Source organism: Lagopus muta, chromosome 1 (assembly GCF_023343835.1).
Source record: "Lagopus muta isolate bLagMut1 chromosome 1, bLagMut1 primary, whole genome shotgun sequence".
NCBI classification, from domain to species: Eukaryota; Metazoa; Chordata; class Aves; order Galliformes; family Phasianidae; genus Lagopus; species Lagopus muta.
In genome coordinates, this window is record NC_064433.1 from 104,673,244 (window position 1) to 104,692,344 (window position 19,101).

A 19,101-nucleotide genomic window follows, 5' to 3' on the forward strand; every position below is an offset into this window, starting at 1 on the left:
GTTCGCAGCCTCTGATTGGCGGCGATCTCCTGCCCGTCACGGGGCTGAGCGGCGGGCCGCGTACTCGCGTCACTACGGCGGCTGGGAGGGCGAGCGTGGTGCGGGCTCCTCCCCTCGCCGCCCGCCAGACGGCGGCTGAGGAGGCAGCGGGAGGGGATGGTGCGCCTGGCGGAGGCGGTGGCGGGCGCCGCTCCGGCTCCTCCATCCCCCCCGCCGTCGCCATGGGTGTGAGCGGGGCCCGGCGGCCTGCGCAGATATGAGGTACGGGTTGAGGGAGTACCGCCTCGCTTCGGGCCGACGGCCGCCGGCGCTCGCACCCTCCCTCGCGGTGGGGACAGCGGCGCCCCCGGCCCCGCAATGCCTCCGCCCGCTGCGGCCGGGCTGACGCGCGCCTCGCTGCCCTCTCCGCCCTCCGTGCCCCCAGCGCGGTGCGTGGAGCCCCCCGAGCGGCCGCTGCCCGCCGGCCTCGGGCTGGCCTCTCTTTATCTCTATCTCTCTCTTCTCTCTTTTTTTTTTTTTTTTTTGTATTTGTTCTTTCTATTGCGGCCGTGCCTGGGCGGGGGGAAGCGGAGCGATGCGGTGCCGGTTGGCGTGCGCGGCTCAGTCACACGGCAGCCATCGCGCCTCGGGGGGGGGGGCAGGGGCAGCGTCCCTCTACGCGCACGGAGTTGGGCTCGGCGAAGGCGCGGGACCGAGGGAGCGCGGGACCGCGGGAGGAGGACAGTGCTGCGCCGTCGGGGTTCGGTCTGTCCGTTTCTCGTTGGGCGTCGGTAACTTTCCGGACAGGTTTTCCTTTTTGTTCTGAATTGATCGCACCGTTATTTTGGGAAGGAACGATGGTTTGGGTCATAGAAAGCGGTGTTGTGAACTCTGGGAATCGCAGGGAATCGCATCTGTGGGTGTAAGAGAGTGATGTTGAATGAATACTTTTTCCTTTTAAAATAAGTGGCATCCCATACGTGATGGTGTGGTACTTCTTAGGGCAGGGAAACAGCCTGTTTTCCCTTGCCCTTTTTTCCCCTGTCGGATATCAGGAAAAGGTTCTTCACCAAAGGTGAAGGGCAGTGGGCACAGCCCCATGTGCAGGAGTTTGAGGAACGTTTGGACAGTGCTTTCAGACATAGGGTTTGATTTTAGGTGGTGCTGTGTGGAGTCTGGAGTTTGATTCAGTGGTCTTTATGGATCCCTTCCAAATCAGGACATTCTGACCCTGCACTATAGGTGTAAGATACGCTGCTTGTTCATACCTAGTATGGCAATATATGCTTAAGGTGATAGTTAAGTATTTTAACAAAAAATATATTTAATGGAAACCTCCACATATGCGTATTTTCTCCTCAGTCAAATAAACAGACTCTTGGTGTCCATGTTGATGACTCTGGAGAGTGTTGGGCTGTGCAGTGTTATTGCATGCTCGGTCCTAATCTTTTCTTCTTCCTTTTGTTTCTAGTCACCTGTAACCTCCCTCAATGCATACAACTGGGTGGCATTTTTATATAGTGTAGTTCCTAATGCAGCAGTTTTGATTGCTGAGCTCTTTCCATTGTGAAATGAGCACTCTGCTTCTCCCAAGCCCCCATTAGGAGGGTATGGTATTGAAGGAGGAGCCTTATATCAGCTATATTCAGGCTCCCAGCTGCAGCAGCCAGGAGTTGTACTTGCCTGTGGTGGGGGTTAGATGTGCTGGTTGCCTATTGGTAAGGAGAACAGTTGCCTTCTTTTCATTAACTTTACATTTAGGCGAGGCGGTCATCCACATTTAGGCAATCAGCTTGGACCATTTTAGCTCGCGTGATTAGCACTTGTATGCCCTCACTGGTTTTGGCAGCCTTACAGGGGTCATGTTTCGTACAGATGAACTGTTTCTGAACAGTTTCTCCAGTGTGTTAGGCTCAGACTTCATCTGAGCCAAGCGGGTTGCTCTTTGCACTTGCTTCTCAAACCACACTTAATCCTTTCAGTCCTGGTACTCCCACTGTAATATCTGGAACCGGAGACAGTAAGATAAGTTGGTTTTCAGAGGAGTTGTGTTGTTTTTCTTTAATTTTCCTTTATATCGCTGTTCAGTGGAATGACAACTAAGATACAGTTAAGTGCCTATTCTGTCCATTGCTGCTGTAGTTAGCTGGTGGGAAATCTGTGTACTCTTTTGTTAATACCTCTAATCATGCAATTAGGTTAGATTTGGATTCAGGAAAGAATGTGAATCTAGCAAGTAGATCATTGTGAATGATGATGCCAAATAGCCTTTTCTGATCTACCTTTGTGCTGTAACCTTAGATTGTAATTTTAGTTTTTGGTAGGATAACACCAGGGTAAATGAGAATTTCTGTTTGTAGTATGGGATGAAAAACAAAGAATTGAAATGGAAGTGTCAGCAATGGTTTGAGGAGAGGGGAAAAAAATGATAATTGAGAGTTACCAGCCTTGAACATGTGCTTATGTTGCTTGTAGTAATAGGCGCAGTAGAATAAATCTTAAGCGGGAAGATGTGTTTGTAGTATGCATTTCAGGTTGACATGTCTCAGAAATTAATCTGCGTGGAACCAAAGAGATGAGAATTTTTTTACCATTAAAATAAAGCCAGCATAGCTTCTACCCAAGTAGTCGGCTAGGAACGTTGAACGCTTGTTGCTATTGTATTTAATGCAGCTGCTGAACTTGAAATGGCCCCTACTCCCAGAGTTGGTTTTGTTTTTACTTGCATAGCATGAAATTGGCTAGTAGAGGAGACAATTAGAACTTTGGTCTAGTCTGAGGTCTAATGATACACTATTTGTATGCATAAAACTTTCCTGTGAGGTGCCAAAATTTCAGTATGGTACATGCCAGAAGTAGTTGCCCTGCATTAAAGAGCACTCTTTCTGAAATTAAAGAATAGTATACCAGATTCCACTGATTATTTCTGAATGTTATTGTTGCTGTAGGTATGTTGTGACATATTGCAACTGGCAATTAGAATTCCTGACTCTGTTTCCCAGTCCTTCATACAAAAACAAAAATGGCTGTTTACAAGGGTGGATAGTGATAGGACAAGGGGGAATGGTTTTAAACTGAGACAGGGGAGGTTTAGGTTAGATATTAGGAGGAAGTTTTTCACAGAGAGGTGGTGAGGCACTGGAACAGGTTGCCCAAGGAGGCTGTGGATGCCCCATCCCTGGAGGCATTCAAGACCAGGCTGGATGTGGCTCTGGGCAGCCTGGTCTGGTGGTTGGTGACCCTGCACACAGCAGGGGGTTGAAACTGGATGATCATTGTGGTCCTTTTCAACCCAGGCCATTCTGTGATTCTATGAGGGGAAAAAAAGGTAAGGTGTGTGTGGATGCAGAGCTGTACCCCCTGCCTACAGTCAGTTTGTCTAGAATGCTACAAGTGTGTGCAGGAGGTAGAGGTGGTTGCGTTCTTGGCAGAGCAGGCACCATTTGTGTAGGAGAGATTAGTTTCTGATCTTAAAGGCTTTTTTGTAATTGAAACTGGAGTTTGTCAATGTATTTTGGAGTATCAGTACGACATTTTGACCAGTATAGAATGTGACCACCCATAAAAATACTTGTGTTTGGGGAGGAGTGAACAGAGAGATCCTGCCAGTTCACCAGAAAAAGAAGAATGTATTCTATTCTTCCTTTTATTTCTGTTGCCAAAGATGTGTTCTGATGCAGAAAAGTTAGATGAAATGGTAATACTCAGTTTATTTTTTTTCTTATGAAATATACTAAACTTGCATGCGTTGGATTTTGCAGTTTCCTTTTTCAAGTGTTGTTTATAAGATAAATGCTAGTGTCGTTTCAGAGGTCACCTTCCTTTTTTACTCTAAGGCTAACTTGTTGTAACAGTTGTGCATCTGTAAAAAGTGCTTGGACTTTCAAAACAATAGTACTATTAATTGCCTAAAACCTAAATCCCTACAGCACATTTCTCTTTCACAATACTTCTCAATCTCCCCCCCATCCTTGTGGTTGTGTGTGCCCACAGGACATGTGCAGTGACCACAGTTTTGGCAGTTGAAGTCTAGATACTATAGATTTTCTGGAATAAGTCTTATGGGTTGTGGCTATCCTTGAAAATCATTGGCTTCATGGTACGGTTTAGACTAGATGTCAGGGGGAAGTTTTTGACTTGGAGAGTGGTGACACACTGGAACAGGTTGCCCAAGGAGGCTGTGGATGCCCCATTCCTGGAGGCATTCAAGGCCAGGCTGGATGTGGCTCTGGGCAGCCTGGTCTGGTGGTTGGTGACCATGCACGTAGCAGGGGGTTGAAACTATGATCACTGTGGTCCTTTTCAATCCAGGCCATTCTGTATTCCCTCACATTTCTCAGTACTAATAGTGTGGATGAAGCAGGCCCTAGAAATGCTACGAAAATAATGTCACTGAAGGTCTGTTGGCTCAAGAGTCCGGGTTTTCTTTTGTATTTTGATGGGATCCAATCTGCATTGAAAGGATGTAGACTTACAAATCACTGATTTGCTGTAAACAATTGGACAGGAGTTTTCTTTGCGTTGTTTGTATTGTAAGATACAGTTCAGCTTGCTTTGTATAAATGTTCATAGATATGTTATTAGTACACTTTAAAAATCATGTTTTCTTTTGCCTTACCAGTTGAACTGTGAAGGAGAAATCCAGTAGTGATTACCAGCAGGCTAATTCAGTCATGTGTCTACAAAACAGGAGAGTCTTGGGTGCCCATTGAGCTGAACAAGTTTTGTACGAGATCAGCTGCACGTGTAACTTCAAAAGATCAGATTGAATTTATGCAGAGTCATTCAGATGCTTGACAGGCCAAGAGAGAGCAGGGGCTGTTCAGCCTGGAGAACACAAAGCTCTGAGGTGACCTGATAGCAGCCTTTCAGTGTTTAATGCAGAATAGAAGGGGACAGAGTCTTTAGCAGGGTGTGTGGTGATAGAACAAGAGGAGATGGCTTCAAGCTTAAAGAGGGGAGGTTTAGGCTGTATATAAGGAAGAAATCTTTTTCAGTGAGGATGATGAGGGTCTGGAACAGGTTGCTCAGAGATTGATGCCCCATCTCTGGAGACTTTCAGGATGAGGCTGGATCATGCCCTAGGCAACCTGATGTAGCTGTGGTGTCCCTGTTCACTGTAGGGAATTAGACTAAATGGCCTTCAGATGTCCCTTCCAACCCTAAGGGTTCTATGATTCTTATCAAAGATGGCAGTTTTCATGTTATGTTACACCTTGTGTTTTGGATACGTAGTGCTCGTGGATTATGTTTTCATGCATACGAGGGATCTGAAAACTCTAAAGGTTCAATGTAGCGAAGTTTGTGTTTTCCCATTATCCTTTCTTTACTAAAAAGAAAAAAAAATTGTCATAACTGTCCATGAAACATGTATTTTTACTTAATTGTAGCTTTGTATTTGAAATTCACAAGCACAAGACGATGTGGGTTGGCCTGTAAATCTGGTTGTAAGAGGCAACACTTAACATATTTTTTAACAGGTCATGGTGGGATCTGTCAAAATTTCAATGTTGGCTTTTCTGGCAGTCCTGCAATAAAAGAAGATAAAGGCTGAACAGGTCAGTTCAATTGCCTTGTTCCAGTTATATTACACTGTTTAGACATCAGCTTCACATTGTTAATCCCTGATCCTGCAAGCTGTTCAGTGTGAACACGTGCTTGTAGCCATGCAGAGCTGAGAGCTGACAAGAATGTCACCAAATATAGATGCACCTGTGAAGAGTTCCTCACAGACACATGGCTTTCAGCTATGTGCAGGTTCTGTGGGGATTCCACAGTTAATGGAGAGTTAGACAGAACCTCAGTTACCTGGTTTTGCTTTGTAGGAAAGGTTTAAGTAAGGTCAGCTGGAGGAATTGCCCCGTTTTAGGACTCTGTCATGCTGTTCTGCAGGACAGTGGGCTCTTAAAATTGCTTCTACTACATTCCTGAATTTCTTTTAACTTCAGTTTATCCTTTTAATACAGTTATATCTTTGCAGCTTTCAAGATTTGCTGGACTTTCAGGAGCATTCTTGCACTTGGAAAAATTAAATGGGAGTTTAAATGATGCTGTAATTCTGTATGAAGGTTTGCAAAGAGCAAATTCTGGAAAACACTGCTGTCTAAATTGTAATTATTTTCCTCAAATGGTTCGCGTAGATAAAAGAGGTGATTGTATGTTGTAATGAGTTCTTTGTCAACTGAAGAGAATAAACAGTATCATTTAGGTAGAAAAGAGCTCATTTGAAATCCAGTGTAGTGTTCACTGTAGTGGTGTGAGGTTGCAATAAAATGGTATTGCTTCAGGGCAATCTGTACGATGATACGGGCAGGGGAAGATGACAAATGTCATTTCCTTGTTTGTGTTTGGTGTAATGCTGGCACTAAGGATGAGCTTTGATTGCCTGTGGTGAGAAGTCGGCCGCTTTGGTGCTGTTGGCAGTCCTCAGTGTCAACTCATGGCTGAAATCCCTTAGTGCAGTGGTGGTGTAGTACAAAGAGGGTGATCTTGAACTTTGAAAGGAGAGCTCTTTAGTCAGTGTGAAACCAAAGTTGTGGACTCCTATCGCTTTTATGCTTTTATAATCTTTAAGTCAGTCTTGCTCATAACAAGTGTCCTGGCTCAGGCTATGTTTCATTATGCTCTTACTGGAATAATCTGAATGGCATTAAAGCTTGTGCAACATTTTCTCTTTAACCATTCCATGCTTTTTAGATTGATTAGACACCCTTTTTTACACAATCAAAATAGATGGATGGACTGTGCACAGTAGCTGGAATCCACTCTTGTGAAACAAAAATATGAAATCCTCTGGACTCAGTGCTGAATTTAAGGTATCAAATGCGGAAATGAACCGATTCCATAAGAAAGACCCAAGGATGTTTGGTGGTACTGTTTAAACTCAGTGCTTAAATGTGATGGGATGGCATGAAACTTACATTGTCTATAGATGATGCAAGTCAGTTTTGCTGTGGGAGACTTTGGAAGGAGAAGGGGAAAAGAAATATCCTCTTGAGGATGTGGACAAATGCTATTGCATAGCTTCTTAAACACTTGATGATGGGTATTAACTAGTTGGGTGAATTTAACTCAAAGAGTTTAATCTGCTTCTATTTTAGAGTTTGTAAGCAAGAACGTGATTACTTAAAGAGGAAGTCTGGGTTGTTGCTAAGTTAAGCTATCTTGTAAATTGAAACAACCACCTCTCCTTCACTCCAAAGAAACAGGTGAAGAAAAAATGACCCATCCACTCTTTTGGAACTTACCTGATGTATCCTGTGAACTTTACATAGAACTTGATTCTTTGGTACCCCTTCCAGTTCTTGTTCTAAGAAATCTAGCAGTTTTATTTCCATCTCTTTGTTCTACTTGAGATTTGGATTATGCTGTGAGGAAGATCTTGGTGAAGACTGTGGGCTAATGAGTGATAGGTTTTAAACTCCGTTCATTAATAAAGCTAAATTTATGCTGGAATCCTGGAGTCCTGAACCAGCTGGTGGTGTTTGATGTGTGTGAATAAGGAGGAAAAGAAGTAATATTGGGGTTATTAAAATCAGCACAGTATTCTTGTGTGCGTGAATCTGGCTTAGTGTCAGGTCGTCTTAATGCTCCCAGAGCAGAGCTAAATGTGCTGTGGGAGAAAAATGGGACAGATTGAAAATATTTGATGAAATCTTTCTTTACAGCAACAAGAAGGAAACTTGCCATCAGCTGGTTCACATGAACATCACCTGATCTTACAGCATCTTAGTTTGAATGCAGCCTTTGTACAACAAGGGCTACTTTTGATGTGATGTAGCATCTCCGGGTACTTAGACACTTCCATTTGTTTCTGTTGTTACTTCTTACTGTTTCTGCTGAAAGTAAGAAAAGAATGTTTCAATATTGGAACTCCAAATTTCATGGGCAGGTGGTTGAGTCTGGGCTAGTTCTGCTCTGCTACCGTGTCTCGATGCAGCCTTCTGAGTTCCTGCTGAGGAAGGAGAACTGTAAGGCTAAGAAAAGCAGGTATATGTAGGATTTTTTGTTTTGTATTTTATTTTTATTTAGTTTCCTTACTGGTATCATCACTAGCTAGGAGACAAGGCTAAGAGAAATGGAGCTTTGACCTTTTGGTGTTTTTGGCTCTTGCTAGTTGCTGGCTTGAGGAATTTGAACGTGTTCCAGGGATGACATGCTAGCTGAAATTTCAGCAGGCTGAAAGACTGTAGTCTTTTCAGCTGGTAGTTGTTTCTGGGTGCTTGGTAGGCTTCATTGATAGCTGAATAATAAACCCTCTGCCTATTGTGCTACTTTTTTTTTCTTTTTTTTTTCTTTTTTTTTTTTTCAGAGAGTTTCAAGTACTTCAGTGTAATAGAGAGGATTCTTCCCCCTTCCTAATTGGAAGTGGTTCTGATAGATTATAATGTTTCTGTGATCAGAAATAGCATGAAGCTTCAGAAATCACTTTGCTTTCTTTCTCCTTGCTGTACGTGCTTTGAGCAGAAAAGAGCTATACCACAGAACCAAGGAAGATGGGGATCTCTGCTGAAGTTGCTTAATTCCTAGAGTTCCTTGAATTTGCTAAGGCAGCATCAGGTTCCTGCATTTCCTGGATTACCTTGATCCAATTCTTAAGTAGATCATCAGGGATTTGTTAGGAAAGGCAGAGCGCAGGCTGAATGGGACAGGGAAGCTGCTACATTAAAATATCTTTCCTGAATGTGTACACGAAGTATCTTCATGCTGAATCTCTTAGATGCCCATTTTCAACATCAAAATGTGGTGTTCTGCTTGAGAAGTGACAGAAATTTAATTCCCTTATTTAAAAAATAAAAGTAAAAACACCCCCCCAACCAAAATTCAGAAATGTGTCAGCATCATGAATACAGAGTGCTGATACAGCACAACTTTGTATGCAGAAATGAAACTTAGGAAAGCTGTATACCAAAAGCCTTGTGAAATTTCTTTTTATGTGGAGGCTTACTATTGTGCTTTGTTATCCTTTCCCAGATTCAGGAAGGGGGGGATGGGAATGGGGAAAGGCTACAAATAGTGCTGTGTGCAGGTTTCCAAGCTCAGTATGGTTATAGTCTTTAAGATGTCAGTAAGAGCAGTTTCTGGTTCTGTGCTGGGCCATGTAAAAGAAGAAGCACTTGGCTTTTGGGATGATGCACAGGGATCTCTCTGAAGTAGAGGTACACAAGGTACTTAGTTGAGCTGTGCTCTACAGCTGGGGAAAAGAGATGAAGCGCTTAGTTAACAAGACTACACTGCAAGAAACCTAGATGAAGAGGAAAAATAGGACTCTGTTTTAACTATGATGTTTTAAACATCTGCCTGTTGAGTTCAGCTCCTATCCTTGTGTAGATAATGGAAAAAGTGAACATAATTAACAGGTTGCCCAAGGAGGCTGTGGATGCCCCATCCCTGGAGGCATTCAAGGCAGCCTGGTGTGGTGGCTGGCCACCCTGCACACAGCAGGGCAGTTGAAACTGGATGATCATTGTGGTCCTTTTCAACCCAGGCCATTTTGTGATTCTGTGAATGGTTGCATCTGAAAACAGACTACTGAAATAGTGCTTTCTCTGAAAGACTGTGGAACCCAAGTGATGTACATGTGTAACTGCCGCTGGGGACCTGATGTGTTCACGTGGCTGTGTGTATCTTTATATTTCCAGTAGATTCTTGAATACACTCTTACAGGGGCATGAATGGATCTGTAAAGTTGGCCTGCTGGTGATGGGAGTAACCAGTACAGAAAAAAAGATCTCACAGAATTGCTAATCTGAAGAAGAGGCCTCTAGTAATGGCAATTTGCCTACCTACAGTTTGTATATTTACCTATTCCTGAATGTCTGAATTGGTTTATATTCCCCCAGTTTTGTGATGACCTCAGATTTACACTGGATCTTGATTCACGGCAATGAACATGCTTTCCTGCTCCCACTAGGAATGGACTAAATTTGTTGGGAAAGTATTTGGCAGTTCTGTTCAGTTCATTCTCTTTGAAAAATATTTCAGCAGCTGGTTGCTATAGAATCACTATATCTCTTCCAGATTTTAATGTTTAGTGGGTTGGATACAGCGGGGAGATTATTGGCAAGGTAACTGAAAAAAATGCAGTAAGTTCTTTCCCTCTCGGGGAGATGCTGGCTTAGTGCCTTTTTGTGGAACTTCTTTATTTCTGTTTTTCAATGGCTTGCATGAGCAGCACCTCTGGTGGATGCTGTGACCTTTGGCACTGTGTATCTGGTTACTCATATTTTTGGCCAGGCTGCAGCATTTTTGTGTTATGGCTCGTTTTCCTTCTTGGGTCTTTGTGTGTCTGTTCAGCTGATATGCCAACCTAGAGATAAGTATCTCAGAAATGAAGTTGAACTCAGTTTCAATTATGGGTCTGCAATACTTCACTTTGGACTGAGACCAGTAAGAAAATTAGGTGTGCCTTGCAACTGTTACAGATCACTTGGAGTATCTGCAGTCACCCAATCTTTGTATGATCTTTGTATGAACCTCAAATTGCTGTTTTCTAAAGCTGACCAATTCTTACTTCACAAAAAGAATCTTTTCCACGATTCAATTAAATTGGGATGTGCAGTCTTCTAGAAAAGAGAAATATTGAAGATTTGATCTGTAATCAAAGCTTTTTCACTTTTTAGAAAAAAAAAATCAACCTGAAGTGTAGGCAATTGCCAAGTTTGTCCATGTGTGTTATCTTGTGACTGGTGTAAGATGTGTGTGTTGTTGTAATGCCTGTTTGGTATTCAGGCAGGTATATCTTGTTATGTCCTAATATTCTAGGTAGTTTAAAAGCCAGCTGATAGCTTTCTTAATAGTCAGTAATGAAATGAATTTTCCAGAAAATGGTAGCCCATGAAAACTATGCAAGCTTCAAAATAGGCTGAAATAAGAGAATAGATAAGTAGAACAGAAAGCCTGCTGATTTCTGTGTGGTCTAATGTTTCCCACCACATGTCTCTTCTATCTAGTTGTGATATGCCGCTTGAGAATGTTTGTCTCTTTCTTCCATTGCTCTTGTTAGGCAGTAGGTTTCTTGCTAATGTTTTTCAGCAATTAAATAAAATACATTTTCTTGAGGTATTGCATCTTCTTGATAATGCCCTATGCTTTCACTATTACTCAACTTGATTGTTCCTCTTGGTACTTTCAATTCTCTGAGGACTTCAACACTGCATGGTTTGACAGTGTGCTGGCTGCAGGCAATCGCATTTCTTGAGGGCTCAAGAAGGACTTATTCTGGGCTGCTAAGCCATCAGGAGCTTCAAAAGGCTAAAGGAATGACAGCAGGGTGGGAAAATGCTGGTTTTTTTTCTTTTTTTTTTTTTTTTTTTCTGCTGGGCCTACTGCAAAGTTCTTTCTCTGTTGTTCGTATCTTGTAGGTGCTGGTTTTTGTTGTTGGAATGCTGCTCAAGCAATCCAGTTCTCAGCTGTGCAACTAATGATTATAAATAGAATCATAGAATTGCACCGTTTAGGAAAGACCTTAAAGGTCAAAAAGTCCAACCACAACCTAACCATATTACCCTAACTCTAACAAGCTTCTGCTAAATCATGTCCCTGAGCACCACATCCAGTGTAGATAGAGAAATGTATATGGCAGATATTTGTGTTTTTCTCTGTTCTTGTCATGTTTTTAGCATTTAAGAGAAGAAAGTCAGACTGGCAGTCAAATAATTAGTGAGATTTTTCAGCAGGTTTTTAAAGTAAGAATGTGAATTCTTGTATGTATGTGAACTCCTGTAGCTCAGGACAGTTGGCTTGGAAGTTGTTAACTGGAGGATTAAAAAGAAAAAACAGGAGTATAAATGGTCTATTCAGTCTAGAATGTCAGTGCATCTCTTGGCAATGCTTGCTGAGAGGCTTTGAGGATTACTTGCTGCTGCTTTTTTCTTCCTAGAGCACATGAACTGGCACTTCTTCCTGGAATTTTTTTCTTGCATAATTTGGTGTTTCCTGCTTAAAAGTTGTGCTAAAACAGCTGTGCATTTCAAGGAGTATTTTGAGTACTTGGGTTCTGAATTTGTCAGCAACTGTATTTAAGCAGATAAGAGCTGAAGCATGTTGTTGCTATTTTATTTCTGGGGGTACTTCATTGCTTATTTATGTGAGAAGGTAAAGTTGATTTGTTAGAGATTTATGTGATTGCTTCTTTGGAAACCTGTGTGTCTTGGTGCCTCAAAAGTGACAGAAAATAGCACTGGAGCTGTCGGAAAGTTAATTACCACTGAGTTTCTAGAGAAAATTAATTTAACAATCTTATTCTTGCTCTGTCCCACACTTCTCATAATTTTCTGCTTAATGGGACCTGTTACATCTGTTCACAACTTGGGAATGGAATGTGTCTAATAGAAAATGCTGTACTATCCTATCTGCTGTATTTAGTGTCTCCTCTGGTTAAATAGCACTCAAGTTGTTGATGAGGCATGTGTTCATTGCTCTGATGTCAACTTCATTTTGATGTTAAGTGTCTTTAGCCTAACAGATGGTTAAGAGGAAAATCTTACTTGCTGTTTTAGAAGGTAACTTATCTGCAATGATTGGAGAAGGCATAGAAGCTTCAGTGTAAACTCAGATTTCATATTCGTGTCCTAACTCAGAAGGTAAATAATCAGAAATGTATTTTTAGAGCCCAAAGTTTATTTTTAACATCCTGTTGCTTGCCAGCATTTAGACTATGCTGTGCTGTACAGAAGCTAGCCAGTGTGTGTTAAAAAGCTGGTGCTGAATGTACTGTCTCTGTAATGCTAGCCTCTGCTTTTTTCAAGCTTCCTTCACAGCTGTCCACAAACCTTTTTGTATGATGTCTCTGCTGCAGAGCGTGGCCTTCATGGTATCTTCTGCTGGAGTCATAAGACCTGGTTTTCAAGGTACACTTGTCCTTGTTTTTAACGTACCAAATTAAGAAATTTAGTCCTGTTCAGAGTGAGATCACCTTACAAGCTGCAGTAGGTTCCTGCTGAAGTCAGTTGAATGAATGGTGATGGTAATCATTTGGCTGTTAGGTTTTTATCTGCTACTGCAAGTATGAGCTGTAAGTCTGCATACATAGATTCCTCCTGTACCATAAATAGTAGAAACTTTTTGTATCTATTATTCTCACATGAAGGTATGTTAAGATTTGTGGCTGCTAGAATAAATAAATATAGTTGGTAATCTTAAATCACAGATTTCTAATGCATCTTCCTATGTGTGTGTGTGTGTGCGCGCGCGCCTGATTAATGACCTGCATATGCAATCCTGGTAGCCAAATGAGGTGGGCTCTTACTATTGCAATAAAATGATGTTCCCCTTTTTCCAAGCATTTGTTATACCTAGCAATATTATTTGATTACTGTGCTAATACTAAGTGCCTGATTAAGTAACCAAGAAGTGGAGAATGTTGAAAAAGTAACATTGCTTACTCAATCTGTTTATTGGAAGAAATTTTATTAGAGTATTGTTTTCTGTTTGTGAGAAGTGATGAGTGAATTAGATGTGACAGATGTCTGCCATGGATACAGTGCTCACTGTGCTGGAAACAGAGTGACTTATGCAAACTACTTAGATTAGTTTAGTAGATTACAGTCAACTGAACAACGAGAAAAAATGGAATACTTCCATTGGAGTGGAGTATGTATAGCAATCCTGTTACACACAATTGAATGTTTTCAATCTTATTACAAATATATACATGTGTTTTTTTCTGTTTATTTCAGAATCTTTCTGAGCTTTGGTTGCATATTCTATGCTGAAATTGTTATCGGATTAGAAATGAAGAGCTGTCTTGAGGTCTAAGGACTAGGCATATTTTTCTGGTTTTGGAGACATACCTGTATATTGGTCGTTCCCAGTGTATATCTTCTATCCAGTTTGAAACCAGCAAGGAAACTAGTTGTTTTTCCAATTCAGCAACTGCATCCCTTTTTCAAGGCTTACATTGTGAGAGAAGGTGGAAAAAAGAAGAGGTCTTACAGGCCTGTTGACTACTTGAATTTTTTTGTCGGTGGTGTTACTTTCTAATCTCTAGGCAAACTAGATCTTGAAAAAAAGTGCTATCTTCAAATCACTATATTGTCATCACTGGGCAATAAGATCATCTTCTGAGTATATTTGAATGATTTCAGAAATATAAAACTTGGGAAAGTTAATCCTTTTAAGAATAGAATAAGATGCACAATAAGAGGTCTAGGAGTTTATTGTAGGAATGGGGGTAATTATGTTTTAACTTCAAGGCGGGTGAGCCATGAAGTCTTCTGTACCATCGTACCCTTCCTGCTTTTATAGAATCATGGAATCACCAGGTTGGAAAGGACCTACAAGATTATCTGGTCCAACCATCCTCCCATTACCCTTGCTACCAACCATCCTCCCATTATCCCTGCTACCACAAGCTCTAAACCACATCTCTCAGCTCCTCATCCAGACGCCTCTTGAACACTGCCAGGGACAGTGACTCCACCACCTCCCTGGGCGGCCATTCCAGTGCCTGACCACTCTCTGAGAGAAAAAGCTTTTCATTATGTCTAACCTAAACCTCCTCTGGCACAACTTGTGGCCATTTGAGGCCACGAGTCAGGCTGTTATCAGGCTTCTTGTTATTGTTTGTTGACCTTCCGTTTCCTACTCCTCATATGATTGTCTAATCTCTTCACTTACATTTTTCTGTATCTGCCTTTGCTGAGGGGACAAGTGTGAGGACACACAGAGTTCAGGTTGTCTTTTTGAAGTATTTCCATCAGGCAGCTTCCATGAATAAGGATTATGCTATAATGTGTGAGCAGGACTGTACTTATGTGTGTAGTTGGACACTGATGAATAGCTAGCATTCTTAAAACTTGCAAGTTTGGTGGTTTTCAAGGAGATATTAAAACATTGCAGTCCAGCAAAATTGCTCTTTTTAGAACTATTAACCATGTGTGCTTCCCCAGTCATTTACAGAAAGACTATAACAAAGTAGCCTGCTTTCCAGATTGAGCCTGAGAAATGCCTGGCACATGATTGTCTCCCTATAGCACCTGTATTATCAAGAGGAGCTATTTTGTCATCTATAAATGCTTGCATCCTGAAAATATTCTGGTTACTTCTTGAACAGACTTGAAATAATTCCTGTCTCTTGACAGAAATGCAGTGTTTGTAGCCTGGAACTTCACGGTCCCATGTTTGAGTGATCCCAATCAGCTGCTCAGTAGCTAGAAAGTGCTGACTTGGGATAGTGATTGCGACATTCAGCTTCTTTTCACAGAATCTGAGCTCTCTCAGTTCTTCCAGTAAAACTCTTACTTCCACTTGTAAGATTTCTATTTGCAGTGGGGAAAACCTTAACTTCACAGTGTGTGTGGTTTGAAGCAATCTGTTACATAAATACTTGCACTTCTGCTTTAGTGAAATATATGCAAAGTTTTCTTTTTTCTCTTCAGTTTCTGTAATTTCACTGCTGCCTTTAAACTCCTTATTACTACCATTAATCTATCTAGCAAGCTGGTTTCTTTCTTCACGAATTTAGATGCAAGCAATCTTTTATCCCAACGAGGACTCAGACTTCACCTGTTGTGCTTAAGATGCTTTTGATGGAAATGTTAGGATGTGTGTTTGCGTCAATTGGGTTGGTTATAGAAGAAGTATTTCACTTTCTGTTAAGCCAGTAACTGTTGATCCTACTGTTGGAGAGGGAGTTCCAAGTTTTATCACAAGTAAAGTGGTAACTAAATGTTCTGTTCTGTAAAAGGAATGAAGCTTCAGTAGCTTGCTTGTAATATGTCAGCTGCTTCAGACTCAAGTATGTTCTCTCTGTTCACAAGGGACTATATTGTATTGTTTCATAGCTGTAGCTCTCCAAATGCGCTTCTGAAGGTGTCTGCTTCTAGGTCATTTTCAGTTTGAGTCTGAGAGGTATCACTGAATTCATAGAATCACAAGATTGGAAAAGGCCTACAAAATCATGTGGTCCAACCATCCTCCCATTACCCTTGCTACCAACCATCCTCCCATTATCCCTGCTACCACAAGCACTAAACCACATCTCGCAGCTCCTCATCCAGAGGCCTCTTGAACACTGCCAGGGACGGCAACTCCACCACCTCCCTGGGCAGCCATTCCAGTGCCTGACCACTCTCTGAGAGAAAAAGTTCTTCCTTATGTCTAACCTAAACCTCCTCTGGTACAACTTGTGGCCATTTCCTAGGGTTCTGTTTGTTGCCTGGGAGAAGAGGCCAAACCTCTCCTCATCACAGCCTCCCTTCAGGAAGTTGTAGAGTGCAGTAAGGCCCTCTGAGCCTCCTCTTCTCCAGACTAAGCAATCCCAGCTTCCTCAGCTGCTCCTTATTAGAGGATGTTGTAGGTGTGGGTTTTTGACTTGAAGTAGGGAAGCAACAATGTTCTCTTCTTTAATCCTTCTTTAAACACAAATTGTTACCTCTTACTTGATTCAAATGTAGCATTGATGACTTTTTATCTTTGCTACTATTTACAGAGCACTTTGGTCCAGTTTCTTGTAGGTCCTTTCCAACCTTGTGATTCTATGATTCTAGGTTGCCATGTTGTGATGAGTTGGCCTTGGCTGGTTGCTGGAGTCACATCCAGCTGCTCTCTCACTTCCCCTCCTCTGCTGGAAAGGGAGAGAAAATGGGATGAAAAAGCTCTTGAGATAAAGACAGGGAGATCGCTTGTTTGTTTGCCTTGGCAGTTACTGGTTTGACTGAAGGGAAATGATCATCAATTCAGATAGACTTAGGCAGTGAGAAACAAAGGCAAATGAAAACACCTTCCCCCCACTTATTTCCTCCTCTGCATTGCCTCCTCTGCAGTAGAGTCTGTGGTCACTCCCTCACAGCTCTTCTTTGCTGCTGCTTCTCCCTGATACTTTGTTCTTGCTCTGGCATGGCCTTTCCATGAGTCTTTCATGGTGTATCCACCTGCTCTGGAGTGATGTCCTCTATGGGCTGCATGGATCTTGTTCTTCTGTGGACTGTTCATGGGCTGCAGGGAAATACCTATTCCATCATGGTCTCCACAGGCTGCAGGGGACTCTGCTCAGCACCTGGAGCACCACCTCCTCCCTTTTTGGCTGTGGTGCTCACAGACAGCTTCTTATGCTTTTTCCTTTACTTTCTCCCATCCACTACATAACTATAGTACAGCAAAAGCTATTTGCTCTAGTAAGGCAAGGCTAGTCAAGAACAGTTACAGTCAACCTGTGACTGAACAGCAGGATCAAATGTGATCAAAAGAAAAGGTAACAGCAATACTTGTCTAAAGGGTGTAATGCATGTCTGCTTTTGAATCTGATAACGTTATACAGAAGAGTGAAAAAGGCAGAGCGATCAAGAAATACAGAGCAGAAGGCCCATGGATGGGAGATGTTGCCTATTTCACTTAATATTGATTCTGTAGTTTAATAGAACTGAATAAGTCCTACTAATAAAACACTGATTTGAAAATCTGCTTGCCTGTGGCAAATACCTTTTGCCATATGACTTTTTATGCAGCTGATGATCATTGTTCTTCTAAGAGTTCAAAAGTCCAGATGCGTGTGGAAAACAAACTGGCCTATGCTAGAGCAGTTCAAAGATAGGAGCCATCTGCAGTTTCGCTTATATCACCAACTTTATCCATTTCTGCCCTATTAAACCTTTTTATCCTTATGGCTTTTGTCTAGGGGGGGTAAGAGGGAAGGACCACACAGCTTCTGTGCTCTCTCAACGTAGAGATGCTGACTCCAGGATTTTACTTCCTTCTTACTCTGCTTCTAGCATAACTGTTGCTTTGAGGCAAAGGTGGAAAATATGAAGTGAAAGAACTGAGAACATCTGAATCTTTTCCCACTTCTTACAATGTCTCTGGCTACCATGTTTAGATGAGAATAGGCATTTGCACAGCATAGCTTCATGGCATCAGGGTAATTCTATGTGTAGTGAAACTCTGTGATAGAAGACAGCTGCTGCTGTTCAAGAAAGATTTGATGACTGACCTATTCCTTTTGCTGTCCATATTCATAGAATCATGGAATATCCCAAGTTGGAAGGAACCTACAAAGATCATTGAGTCCAGCTCCTGGCTCCTCACAGGACCACCTAAAATTCAAGCCCTACATCTTTGTTGTTCAAATGATTCTTGAACTCTGGCAGACTGGGGCCATGACCGCTTCTCTGTAGAGCCTGAGAACATCAAGCTGAGAGATGAATCCTTTGATTTGGGCACGTGTGATGTTAGATGCTGTTATGTTGGCCTACTTGGAAAGGGAGAGCACAGATTTGAACTGTCTTGGTAATTCTTTTGCATTTCAACCTCATGACAGAAAACACAGCTCCTCCGTAGGATCACAAGGTTGGAATGGACCTACAAGATCTACCATCTCCATCCCCTTGTCACTTTTGAGCTTGTGCAGGGGTATAAAAAAATATAAAAAAATAAAAAAAAAAGGGGGGGGGGGAGCGGCTAGGGGGCTTCAGCTGCAGGAGGAGTAGGTAAGAATGATAGATTAAAATGATGCGTGAGAAGGCAGGGATGCTGGGGTAACATGGTAAAAATTGGAGAGTTCATGAAGAGTTCTGTTGTTCTATCAGTGAACCTCTGGTGTACTTATGAGTTCCTTGACTTGCAAGTAATATAGCAATCTACTTCTCTATACAGGGTATGGCCCCAGAGGACAGAAAGCATTTGTGCTATGATACTTGGTATAGGGATGAGGAAAGAGTTAATCTATAGAACAAGACAAAAAAAAAAAAGAAAAAGTCATTATCTTACTATTCTGCAACTGTGCTATTTTTTGCTGAGGCAGTAAAGGAAGAAACAAGGTTACTTGTTATGTGGATTGGAAAGGTTAGAAATCTGACAAGGGAAAAATGCCTAGTGAAATAGAAGTCAGCCAGCGCTGCTTTGGGCTTTCAGAACAACTGTGTTCAACTCTCTGAAAAAGCAGTACTAAAAAGCCAAAGATGGCTAAGTCGAAACTACGATGTGGCTGTCAGCCTTTCCTTAGAATGATATACCAGTATATATGTAACATAAAACATGTACTTAGGTGTTAAAGAACACACGGACTTTGTCAGAAATTGTTTTCCTTTGGCCAAGGCTGAACTCTGGGCTTTGTCCGCTTTTTTCTTTTGTTCCTAGTATATCTTTTAAGACATTGCCACTACTTAGTGATCCTTGAGCCTTGGA

The 19,101-nt window shown here is 41.9% G+C and overlaps 1 protein-coding gene across 7 annotated transcripts in view; it reads left to right on the plus strand.

Moving 5' to 3' along the window:
• Nucleotides 1-121: 121 nt before the first annotated feature.
• The window catches only part of ITSN1 (intersectin 1), a 116,278-nt gene continuing 97,298 nt past the window's right edge, over nt 122-19,101 (plus strand). For 2 of the 7 annotated variants that reach the window (XM_048953861.1, XM_048953909.1), the window contains exon 1: nt 123-261. The gene's annotated coding sequence lies outside the window, so the exon portion shown is untranslated. Of the gene's footprint in view, nt 262-5,459; nt 5,538-12,728; nt 12,831-19,101 lie in introns of all 7 variants that reach the window. The other 5 variants (XM_048953881.1, XM_048953872.1, XM_048953899.1 and 2 more) reach the window with 5 other exon arrangements.